The following is a 12875-nucleotide window of genomic DNA, read 5'->3' on the forward strand; positions in this document are numbered from 1 at the left end:
CCCGGGAGGCAGAGCCAGGCGGATCTCTGTGAGTTTGAGGCCAGCCTGGGCTATCAAGTGAGTTCCTTGGCGCAAAGCTACACAGAGAAACCCTGTCTCGAAAAACCAAAAAAAAAAAAAAAAAAAAAAGATGGGACAGGCTGGAGAGATGGCTCAGTGGTTAAAAGCACTGGCTGCTCTTCCAGAGGACCCAGGTTCAATTCCCAGCACCCAGATGGTGGCTCACAACCATCTGTAACTCCAGTTCCAGGTTAACTGGCTCCATATATCCAGGCAAAAAAAACATAAAATAAATCTTTTTAGCCGGGCGGTGGTGGCGCACACCTTTAATCCCAGCACTCGGGAGGCAGAGCCAGGCGAATCTCTGTGAGTTCGAGGCCAGCCTGGGCTACAGAGTGAGTTCCAGGAAAGGTGCAAAGCTACACAGAGAAAAACCCTGTCTCGAGAAGAAAAAAAAAAAAAAAAAAAAAGATGGGACAGCCATCTCCTGCCAGGTCATCATGACTCGTGACCAGCAGCCTTGTATTTTTCATGACACTATCGCCTGACATAGTCTATTGATGTTTGCTCCCTTATTACCCTGGAATCACATAGGTACATTATATTTTCAAGATGTTTACCTATTTTTATTTTACTTTCTTGAGATAGGCTGGTCTTGAACATGCTATGTAGCCAAGGATGACTTTGAGCTCTTGATCCCCCTGTCGTCTCCTCTAAGTGCTGGTATTTTAGGTACTCACCAACCACACCCCATGATAGGTACATTTTGGATGAAGAATCCAAGGGCAGGGGAACTAGGCCCAGTTCACACAGAAAATGGAAGAAAGGAAGTTAAACCCAAGTTGTCTCTTTTCATAGTAGCAATGGCTTTCAGACCTTGGTACCAACACAGTGACTGGTGGTTTTACTCTGCTCTTCTCAGTGTTTCTGGGCTGTGGCATAGGAAAGCCATTACTTGACATCTCTGGGCTTATTTTCCCCTAATGATATCTTCTCCCTGCTAAAGATAGGCTGAATCATGTAATCTCATTTCCTGTATCTTGGGCTGTTGACATCCAAATCTTCCAGTTTCCTACTGCGGCTTCCAGACTGCCACTACCAGGCCTTCCCTGGGAGTGTTTTAGATATGTGAAATCCATATTATACCACATTCTACACTAACACCATCATCTGAAAATCTCTTTTATAGTCCCGAGACACTTTGGCACTGGCCTATAAAGTCTTTCTCTCTGTTTGATGCTGTGAGCCACAGAAATATGAAGTAGGAATTCAGCTGACTATGGCAAAAGCTATTATCTGGAAGAGTCAAAAACTCTTCCAGAGGATAAAGCCAAAACTCAAGGAGTCTTGGTGATGTCGGCTTTTGAATATATTAGCCGTTTCCTGCAGTGAATTTCTTGTGTGCTATTGTAGCTTTCTTATTTGATTCTTTTCCTAGGAACTTCTAGCAGTGTAGTTGATCATCCTTTGGGCACAATTTCCTCTATACTATTGGGGTATTTGGATAACATCCCCCAACTGTGTTGACAACAGTCACACAGCCAAGACCTCTTTTTTTTAGGCCTTTGTTCTCCTTTTTAGCGTTAGACTGAGAAGTCTGCCTTTCTGTAATTATCTTCATTAGCAAGCATCTGGCCAGGGTCATCTTCAGACAGAACTATTCTGAAATTCTTCTCAAACATCCAAGGACAGACTGCAGATAGACAAGCATTCAGACCGCGTGCTAGTTTCCTAAGGTAAATATCTTACTGAGACAACTGTCAAGGCCAGGAAGATGTTAGGTACAAGACTATTTCTTGTACAAATTAAGCTTAAATCCTCCTATTAGTTTTTTTTTGTGTTGGAATAGGACACCTGACAGTCACTGCCTGATGTAAACTCTTATCTGCCTTTATGACCCTGGAAAGATTCAAGCCTTGTGACCTTGCCTTGGCCAGTTATATGTGGGTATATAACTGGAATCCTGAGACTTGGGGGGAGCTAAGAAGAAAGAACTAAGATAGAGCTAAGATAGAGCAGAAGATGTAGAAGAAAGGAGCTAAGTATGAGAACAGAAAATGAAGCTGTGTAGAGAGAGAACTGACTCAGAAGAATAAAGTGAATGGACTAAAGAGCTTCGAGTATGTGGATTCATTGGATATCCTTACGATTAGATTCCTCAGCTGGTTGTTAGAGTCTTCCACGGACCCTGGGAAAAAGGTTATTAGGGGCCAGCCCCCAATAGTCTTGGTTAATTTGAATTGTCTAGTGCTCTCCTAGACCAACACTATTCTATGTTTTTTTTTTTTTTTAACAAATGAGTTGTGGAGACATAGCTTGGGCCTTACTAACCAGACTTGCTTCGCCTCTAAATTTCTATCATTGGGTTGTAACATTCTCCTCCTTGGTGCCTAATGTCTGCATTGTCTGCCGCCATACTGGCGGTGGCTTCAGGCCTCTCATATTTTTTTTTCAGCCTATCATCACCAACTCTAACCTATTTTTCCATCTTGAAAGCCCAAGAGCTAGTATGCAACAGTTTACAGACATGTCACACCAGCATTTTCACTGGTCTCACTCTTACTAGTGTAACTAGAACCAACAGTGCCTGCAGAAATCCCCACAGCCTGATGAGGGCCTCCATACACATGCACACAGGTGCATGCACACCATATGCAAACACACACAGAGCCATAAATACACACGAATGCACGCACTCACACACAGACATACTTACATGTAGGGCTGGAGACCTGGCTAGGTGGTTAAGAGTACTGGGTGTTCTTTCAGAGGACCTGGGTTCAATTCCCAGCACCCACATGGCAGCTCACACTACTGTCTGTAACCCAGTTCCAGGGCATCTAATACTCTCTTCTGGCCTCCTCGGGCAGTAGGCACACATGTGGTACAAATAGATCCATGCAAGCAAAATAGCCACATGCATTAAATGAAAACAAATTTAGAAACAGGAAATAAAGATAGAACAACAGAATCCTGGGGTATTTGATATACTCTGAGTTCCCATTCCTGGACTAGATATCGCCATCCTCAGTAGTGTCCCAGGAAACTAGGGTGTTACACCCTGGAACCAGGAAATCCTGCTGAGGGAAGAAGGGACTTTGGCTCCAGTGACCTCCTTTCAAACGGAACTGTCCTGGGCTTTCCTAGTGAAGATCCCTCCAGTTAAGGCCAGTTTTCCTCTATTCCCAATAACTAAAAGGGAGCAATCCCTTAAACACATTTATCAGGCCAGCATGACCCTCTTACTAAAGGCAGAAAAATTCACAAGAGAAAGCTATAGACTAGTGGTTCTCAACCTTCTTAATGCTGTGTCCCTTTAATACAGTTCCTCATGTTGTGCTCACCCCCAATCATAAAATTATTTTCATTGCTACTTCATAACTGTAACTTTGCTACAGTTATGAATTGTAATATAAAATATCTGTGTTTTTCAATGGTCTTAGGTGACCCCTGTGAAAGGTCGTTTGTCTCCCAAAAGGGTTGTGACCTGTAGGTGGAGTACTGTTGCAATAGACCAATATCCTTGATAAGAGTCGATGCCAAAATTCTTAGCATCATTATTATCAAATCAAATTCAGTAAAATATCAAAAAGGAATACATCATGATCGAGTTGGTTTCATTTTAGGGATGCAAGAATGACTTAACACAGTACAGCACATTAACTGAATGGACACAATCCAGTCTCTATAGACACAGACAAGGGGTTTGTTAAAATCCAACTTTCCTTTGTGATAAAAATCCATGAGCAAATTAGACGTAGAAAGATCATACCTCAACATAATAAAAGCTATACATAATAAATGCACAGTCAAAATTGTACTGAGTGTGTGTTGCGGGGGGTGGGGGAGAATTGAAATATATACTAATTATTTTTAAAAAGCTGTCATTTGCTTCTTCAGAGCTCCTAGGACATGCCATATCAAACTGCTAATATGCATGATTGACTTTAGAAGGGTTGCATAAGAAGTTAAACCCAGGGCGTACTTGAAACACTAACAAGACCGTCTTCAAAGCACAGGCTGGGTCCATTTTCAGTTTCACTCTTTGGAAGTTGTTTTCAAATGGAGAAAAAGTGTGTTAGTTGTACAAAAACTTATCCACTGTGGCTAAATGACAAGGCATTTTTCTCAGTGCGGAAGTCCAAAGACTGCCGAGGGCAATCCAGAACCAGTAAAGCAGGAATATGATACCAGCGGCGCTTTAAGCTCTCTGAGTATCCTTGCTTGTTGATGATCGGCATGTGGCCTTTCTGCTCATGCTTTTTTATCCCAGGGTCACCTGACTCACTGCAGACATACAAAGGAAAGAATGGTACTTATCAGAGTAGGGATACAACAGAGACAGTTTCCAGAAGAGTTATACAGAGAGACGCCAACATCCCAAGCTAAACCCCATTGTGAGGGTTGAGTTCTGACCCTCTGTCTGTTCCTGTGATAAACACCATGACCAAGAAGCAATTTGGGTATGAAAATGCTGTTTTGTCATACAGCTTACACTGCATCATCTAGAGATGATAAAGTAGAAGCCTGGAGACCCCAATTGAAGCAGAGACCAGAGAGAAATGCTGCTTACTACTGTCTCGCTCAGCTTGCCTTCTTACCTAACCCAGGAACACCTGCCAAGGGGTGGGGGGGGTCGGCCCGCCGGCCCGCCGGCCCGCCGGCCCGCCCGCCCACATCAATCATTATCAGGAAAACACCTCCTCAGGCATGCACACAGGCAAATCTAATGGAGGCAATTCCTCAGCTGAGGGTTCCTCTTTCGAGGTGTCTCTAATTTGTGTCAACTGGATAAAACTAACCGGCACAACTTCCAAAATGTTGAGATTCTCATCCCTTCTAACGAAGAAAGATGAGGTCCTTGCAGGCGCAATGGAGTTAAAAGGAGGCTATTTAGGTTGCTTTACCCAGTATAACTGCTCTCCTTAGGAGTACAGACGAGAGAGAGAGAGAGAGAGAGAGAGAGAGAGAGAGAGAGAGAGAGAGAGAGAGAGACAGAGACAGAGACAGAGAGACAGAGGGAGAGACAGAGACATACAGAGAGACAGAGACAAAGAAACAAGAGACAGAGACCGAGGGAGAAGGAAAGCCATAGGGAAACAGACACGGGAGGAAGGGGTCATGGGAAGATGGAGACAGAGAATGGGCTTGTTTGCCGTGAGGCCAGTAGTTCCTGAGGCCAGCAGCAGCTGGCAAAGTGCAGGGAGCATCCTCTTTGAGGCTCTGGGAGGAGCAGAGTCTGGCCAAGACCTTGACTTAAGGGTTCTAGTCTCCAGATATGACTTGTTAGTCATCTGGTATGTTGTACTTTGGTACAGTAATTCTAGTAAACACTGTACCTAGTTCTGATTTGGAGAGTCGGGATAATACTTCCTTATGGCAGAGTGGAGAGGGTGATAACATAGCACTGGATCTACTTAGAGAAAAGGTTTTCTTGGGTTCCACTCAGGACTCAGGGAGGTAAACACACACACAAAGACCAAACAAACAAACAAAACCCCAACCCCCAAGACAACACTGTTGTCTTTTTAAATGGTTGCTGCCTTTTAAGCACAGCTGTCTGAATCAGCAACTGCAACTCCACAGCTACCAGCCGTGGTTTGACTGCAAGGGCTCCCTCGGGCTTCAGCTCTTGCAAAGCTACAAAGGGAACTTAACTAAACCTCTGTCCCTCTAAAGAACTCTCAACTGATCCAAAGGTTAAGGGGGAATTCTGCTTTTCAGAGAGGCTGAATAGCAAGTAGCTCACCTCCTCTCCTTGCTCGAGTCCTCCAAAAAGCTCCGTGTTTCTCCTGGCCCTCCTTATAAACCCTTCTCCACCTGGCTCTCCCCTACCACTTCCTGTCAGCTAGCTGCTGGACTCATCCTCAGCCCAGGTTCATTTTATTTCATCAAACACATCTTTGAGTCATTAAACAAACGTTTCAGAGCATAAACAAAAGTGACGCATCTTGAAATAATATTCTACAACACATTACTCTACCTCTATGACAGAATCAGAAGCAGCGGTACAGAAATCACTGATAGTCCAGTGTTGGGGTTTTATGATGAGACAGCGTTTTCTCATTTACCTGCAAAAATATTTTCTTGCCTTTAAGTTACATAAATTGTTTGACAGATGAGATCACATTAAAACTGAAATTATAGTCTACTTTTAAAAGGTTATTTAATAAGTGTTAGGTGCTTAAAATGATTGATTTTCAGGTTTTTTTTAGGATATTAGGTTCAGTATTAAAATAGGAGAGGAATTCTTATGCAATGGCCACTTGGATGTTAACATATCAATTGGTGCCATCAAACACTTAAATCCTAATAATTATATATAACAAAAAGCTATACAGCTGTTTAAGATATTGTCCTGGCTCAAACTCAAGACTGCGTCATGTCAAGGGGAGCAGGGGAGAACTTCAAAGTGTCTGGGAAAAGGACTTGAAGAAACAAAGCCCCAAAACCAACACCAACAGCCGTGAAAGAAAATAGGTTCCCGGCAGAGAAAGTACTGTTCCCACAGAGGGAAGAAGTTGGAAGGGAGTGACAGTTGGGGGGGGGGGGGGTCAGTGGTGGAGCGCTTTGCTTACTAGGCTGGGTCTGATGGTACAGAATAAATAAGGAGCCAGTTCCCTGGACTGGGAAGCTGCACTGAGCCTTGCCGATTTTCCATGCTTACAGAAGGGATTAACTACAATACCAAATATAATGATTTTTGTTTAAGGTCAATAGGGAGACTTCTGGCTTGTGTTTCTTTCTGTGGCCCTTGGAAGTTACTACTTCTTCCTAAAAAGAAAGGAGCTGAACAGACCGAAAAGTAAGCAGCTCTTTTGGGATCCACGAAAAACACTGAGGACAGGGCCGGCCAGTTGGTCTCAAAGAGACAAGCAAATAGAGGGACTGAAAACTTACCAGAGAGTAGAGAGAGCAGCCACAGGGTGAGAAATCTGTAACAGGAACTGATGAGTTCTTAGAGGCTCTAGGTGACTAAACCACCAGCCTGCAGGAGATTGGGCCTGTCATTAGTTAGTCATAGACTGGGAGAGGCTGACTGTCTTCCAGGATGAACTATAAACTACTGGTGGATCCTAGGGGAGGGACAGCCAAACTACACTGGAATGTGGGTGGAGGATGGGGAAGGACATATGACCAACGGACAGGTCCAGACTCATGATCATAGGGGGACCCTGGATAAACTCAGAGGGTTCCAAAACAGAACAAAATGTCGTGAATGTGAGAAAGGGACTTGTAGGGAAATAAAAGACTGAGGTTACCAAGGCAAAAGCAGAAGCTAAAGAAACTGTAGCAAAAAACTGCTTAGCAACTGCAGAAGTCGGAAGTGACCTGTCAGCTTGCATGAGCACTGTCTCTGAGTGTTACTATGCCTTCCAGGTATCCCGTCCTTCGGACCCCGAAACTGCTGAGGCTGGTCCCCAGCAGGGAAGAGGAGAGTTGATGTTGGTGCTTGGAGGGAGACAGGAGAGGGTAATGGGTCGAGAGTTACCAGAATGCTGTTTATATACATTCATACAATTGTCCAATGAGATAATAAAAATTACAGTTCAAACAGACAACCTTCAGGGAACTCAATTAAGGAAGCCCAGGGCCCATGCTTTTCTCGTTTACCTCCAGGAATGCTACCAAGATCCTCACTGTAAATACCAGAGGAAAATACCTTGGCTTCTGGGGGAAGGGAGAAGTCACGTTGAAATGCCCCAGAGCACAATCATTCCACAAGGAATGGCCATTTAATAAAATCTAAACTCCTGCAATCTGCTCAGAACTCAGCAGAACTGAATGAAGGAAAATACCCAATCTGAGGCCTCTTTTTCTGCCCTGTCCTGCCTAAGGGCAAAGGGGAGCTGAGAAACACTTAAATTCACAGTGCAGAGACATTGGCTCATTAAAAAGCGGAGTCTATATCATAGGGCCACACAGCCATTTTCCCTTCCTCATCAAGGTGAGCTGAAGTGCCCCGAAGCAGCATGTGGTGACACTCCCCTGTACTTGTTAGAACTCCGTGACTGTGGAGAGATGGAATGCAGAAGAACCAGGGCCCAGATTGTGGCGGACTATCTTTTTTCTCCTTGGTAGGGCATTTATATTATCAGCCTCCGTGTTGGACTTATGAATATCTTAATTATTAGATGAAATGTTTGTAATGTGTTAGTTTAGCAGATGCTGTTAAAGTTCTTGTGGGGGACACAAATGATGTCTACCTCCCATCTGAGATCTCAAGGACATACCAAAGCATCATTCCATGGAAGTTCACCCTGGGGAACTGATGAGTTTACTGGGCTTCCTTATTGAGCGGGGGTAGGGTGGGGGTGGGGTGGGGGTGGAGGTGGGGGGGGTGGGGGGTGTTACTTACTAGCGTGTGGGGCTCTCCCCCAAAGCCACACCAGAACTCTATCCAGTAGAGATGATTTTCCCATCACTGCACTGATGGAGCCCTCCCTACCCTAATCTCTTTCCCCCTCCTACTATAGACTCTAGCCCCTTTCCAGAGGCCTTGTACAGTAAGGGCAAAGTTACATACAGCACGTGGTAGGGAGTGACTGGGTACGTAGGTGAGTCTCCTGACCCTCCTCACTCCTCTATGAGCTGATGCAATTTATCAGCGAGCACAGCTGGGATGATCATTATTTGCAAACAGGCCCAGCTGAACTCCTCAAGATGGCGGCCGTTTGGTTCCGAGGCTAGTCCTGAACAACATCCAACATCTCTACCATTTCCTCCTGCTCTTACGTTCTTTCTGCCCTCCACTCCCACAAGGCTCGCAGAGAACGGTGGCATAGATGTCTGTCCTCTAAATCCAGTGAGGGAACAAACCCTTGTGCCCTTTCATGTTGCCTTTATCTCACAGCTGTTAGCAACTTAGGGGCGGGGGCGGTCTCTCTCTCTCACTACAAAACACAGATGAGGAAAAGGATAAACAACGGGAACAGAAAATTTTCCAAATGGCCATAGGCTGCAGTAACAAACAACGACTGTCAACACCAATGTGGAGAAGCATTTTAGCTGGCACATCATTCACCCAATCGTAGCGGTCGCTTTGCCACTGAAACCTGTGACTTCCCTGGCCACAGACTTTTGCTTCCCTGTACCAGGTACCAGATGTGACTTTCCCGCCCTGTGAAGTTGTCCTTAAGCCCAATCACAAATTTGGGTCTACCCATAAGCACTCTTGGCACTATCTGGCACACTTGGCCTGGCACTTCCGTTGTGAAGTATCTAGGACCCAAGCTGAACAGGACTTGCAACCTCAGTTCCCCCAGCAGCATCCATAGCAACCGCTAGCTAGCAGGGAAGAGGCACTTCGGTCCAGTCCTAGCTCTGTTTCTCCAAGTCTGGCAGCCAAAGCATGCACTCGCTTTAGCAACGGAGTCTTAACGCTCATTCTGGAATGCAGCTAACAACTGTGGCAAAAGCCTGTATTGTTTCAGTGGGCTCTAAAGCCCCTGTAACCAACAACCCTGAGGAAAGTAACCCGTTCCTGACACCGAGATACCCAGTGGTTTTACTTACGTGACAGCTGCGGTGATGAGACGCCATGGCCAAAAGTGACCTGAGGAGGAAAGGCTTTCTTCTGCTTACACTTCCGTATCACAGTTCATCATTGAAAGAAGTCAGAGCAGGTCAGCAACCTGGAAGCAGCAGCTGCTTACAAGCTTCATCTCTCAAGGATCACTCAGCTGCTGCTTTCTTATAGAACCCAAGACCACCAGCCAAGGGTGTCCCTGCCCACAGTGAGCTGGACCCTCCCACATCCATCACTAATTAAGAAAATGTCCTACAGCCGGATCTTAGGGAGGTATATTCTCAGTTGAGGTTCCCTCTTGGATGACTCTAGCTTGTGTCAAGTTGACATAAAAACCAACTGGCATACCAATTAATCTCCTCTTGGCTTCTGGGAGCATGTTTTTACCTTTTGGATACTCTAACATTTACAGGCACAGGCTACGGCCATCTTCCACAATTACCTTGATGGCTATCACTTGCGACTTTCCTAGCCACACCTGGCCACAGCCACACCTGGCCTTTCGCACCATTGTGCCCTAAGTCCCCATGCTTGCTTCTTGCCTGTGCACTTGCCTGGCTCTTAACCGAGTCTCCGACTCAGTGAAACAGTCCAACCAAGTTTAGGGTTAACGCTATCCATGTGTAAGAAGACCTTTATACGGAGGCTGAGCAGAACAACGTCTTCAAGCCCGGAGCCACGCCAAAATGAAGAGTGGCAGTGTGGAGATAACCCTTAGTGAGGCTTTTGAATGTCCTTTGGTCCCTGGGAATGTCAGGTTATTACAGAAGTTCAAAAATACAGGCAACCGTGGGCACCACTCCAGGGGAGTAGCTAGGAAGGGTGTCATCCCGAGAGACCCTCCTTTGCAGCGGGTGTGCAGGAATTGCCTGTACCTTTTGGTCACCTTTCCCCTTTACTCTCCGGAGTGACTTGCTGGTCTTAGAGCCCTCTGTAGGCTGACTAACACAGTGTCCCATTGCCCACCAGTTTTGTCCCCAAGGCTTCTGGCTAGGTGCAAGTCCAGCCACATCTGTATTCGGAACATGTGGAGAGGCACTTTGCCTGGCTCCTCCCCCTCTCAACTTGCTCCTATTGCTTTAGCACCTTGTGAACATTTTATATTTTACATGCAGATCCAAAATGGTTAGACTGGTCCACTTCATGCAGGTCCTCATAGTTCGAATGCCACTGATGTCCTGCACTGGTCTCACAGCTCTGGTTTAATGTCTTTCTTAGTCTCCTGTGAATACAGTCCTGCCTAGGCCTGTGAACTGGCCATCAAACACCACTTCCCAATACCCAGTTCTTTTAGTAGCCCCTGCCCTTCTATTGTTTCCTGCCCCTGATATTCACGAGAACCTCAGCTGAGGACAAGCACTAGCCAGTCATACTGGCTTGTATGAGCCAGTTCCCCAGGGATTGATTGTCCTGAGGTAGCCTTAGATTGGGAAGCCTTTTCCTCAAGAAGGGATGGTTGGGTTATATTGCTCAACTTTTCTGCTCCCATGGCATTTAAATGGACCCATCTGCCCACATGTCCCACAGCCTCACAAGGCAGGTGGCAAGAGGCTCCTCCACTGCTTGTTAAAAGTCTTCCCCAGCTCCAACAGGTCCCGGCACTGAATATTCTGATTATCATAATTTCTGGCTCCAGACCACTGTGAAGACCTCTGTCAGCACACTGGAGCATATGCTTTCTCTCTCTCTGGATTAAAGGTAGGTAGGGCCTGAGGAGAGCCTTCTGTTATTTCTAGGTAACTCCCTTCCTCGGCCACCTGACTCATCCCATGGATTTTGGTGTCCTAGGAGGGGTTCTGCAATTTAGGTCCTCTTCCCCCTTTTTTGGCCCCCAGCTGTAAAAGACAGTGGGCAAAGATCTCCATTTTTCCTCCATTTTCATCCAATTTTCCTTCGAAGTCAGAGATCAGTAGCTGGGCCTCCAACCTTAGATCCATTTCTGGCCCCAGTTCCCTCCTTACACCTGTGTTGAACTTATTACACAAAACAGCATCCAGGCTGCCTGTGCAGCTGCTTGCTGATGTGCTTGCCAGATGTACTACTATCAGGGCTCATAATGTCTGCTTTAGATCTTTGGTTGCTCTCAAAGCATCTCCATACACCCAGGGCAGACCTCATCCATCAGTCATGCATACCACTCCATACCTAGAAGACTGTCACCCTAAGATTTCCCCTACAGACAGCCTCTGCCCAGGTATCCTGACCACAGTGACATTTCACACTACTCTCTGCCCTGTTCATGTCCCAACCACTACCCCAGTAGTCCTATAGGGACAAACCACCATGTCAAAATTTCTTCTGCAATTATCCCTCAAATCAACTTCATTTTGCGTGTTTATCTCATTCCCCATACTAGGGACAACACCATTGTTCTTCCCAAACTCAGAATTTCTCAGTTTTATCCTATCCTGTTGTTTATACCAAGCGTTGCTAAAATTCCTTCCCACAGGTAGACTTGGGCAATGCCTACCCCTTCTCTTAAGGTCTCAAAGACAAACCAAGGTAAAATTCTACCAAAGTTCACTCTGGGGGAACTAATGGATTTATTGAGCTTACTTACAGAGCATAGGTAAGGGGTTACTTACTGGAGTGTAAGAACTCTCCCCACCCCTTGGAAGAAGGCCACCAGAGAAGCATGTCTTCCTTTCTCTCAGCCTGCACACCTGCTGGAGCATTCCTTCACATAATCTACAGCAGACACTTGCTAGAGATAATTCAAGGGCCAGGGGGCATCTCAGGAGTCTCAAGAGTTTCATGTTGCAGAATAGAATGCACACTACTTTAAGACATGAATCAGGCAGATGTTTACTCCCCAGTACAAATTTCAGGGCAGGCAAGAATACTGTGATTAAAGTGCATTTCTGAACTCAATACCATGGAAGCAGAAGAAAGGTTAATTCTCCCAGGCACCTGTTTTTTTTTTTTTTGGTTAATCTCATAGGCTCACCGAAGAGATTAACTTGTAATTTGTTTACTAACAAGGAAAATTAGGAACTAAGGGTGCCAGAGCATGAGGTATGAGGGCTTGAGGAAGGCTAGAGATGACACCTAGCATAACATTTGGGAAAGAAGATTCAAGGACATGTGACATCTTTACCCATGTGGTGATGTGAAAGGCACTACCGAGCGATTCATTATTGTGTGTGAATAACCAGTATGCTGAAAGCTATAGGACATTGCAATGCAAATTCTTTGATATGAAAAGAGTTGGCCAATTGTCACAATTAAGCATGGTGTTAAAAAGAATTATAACTATAAATGCATCAGCATGTTCAGAGATTAAGTTGTTGTCAGTCTTGGTTTAGTTAAACCATTTTACATATTGAAGTCAGATGTCTCCTTTTAA

Source organism: Peromyscus californicus, unplaced genomic scaffold (genome assembly GCF_007827085.1).
Source record: "Peromyscus californicus insignis strain IS unplaced genomic scaffold, ASM782708v3 Scaffold_24__1_contigs__length_46423439, whole genome shotgun sequence".
Taxonomy (NCBI): Eukaryota; Metazoa; Chordata; class Mammalia; order Rodentia; family Cricetidae; genus Peromyscus; species Peromyscus californicus.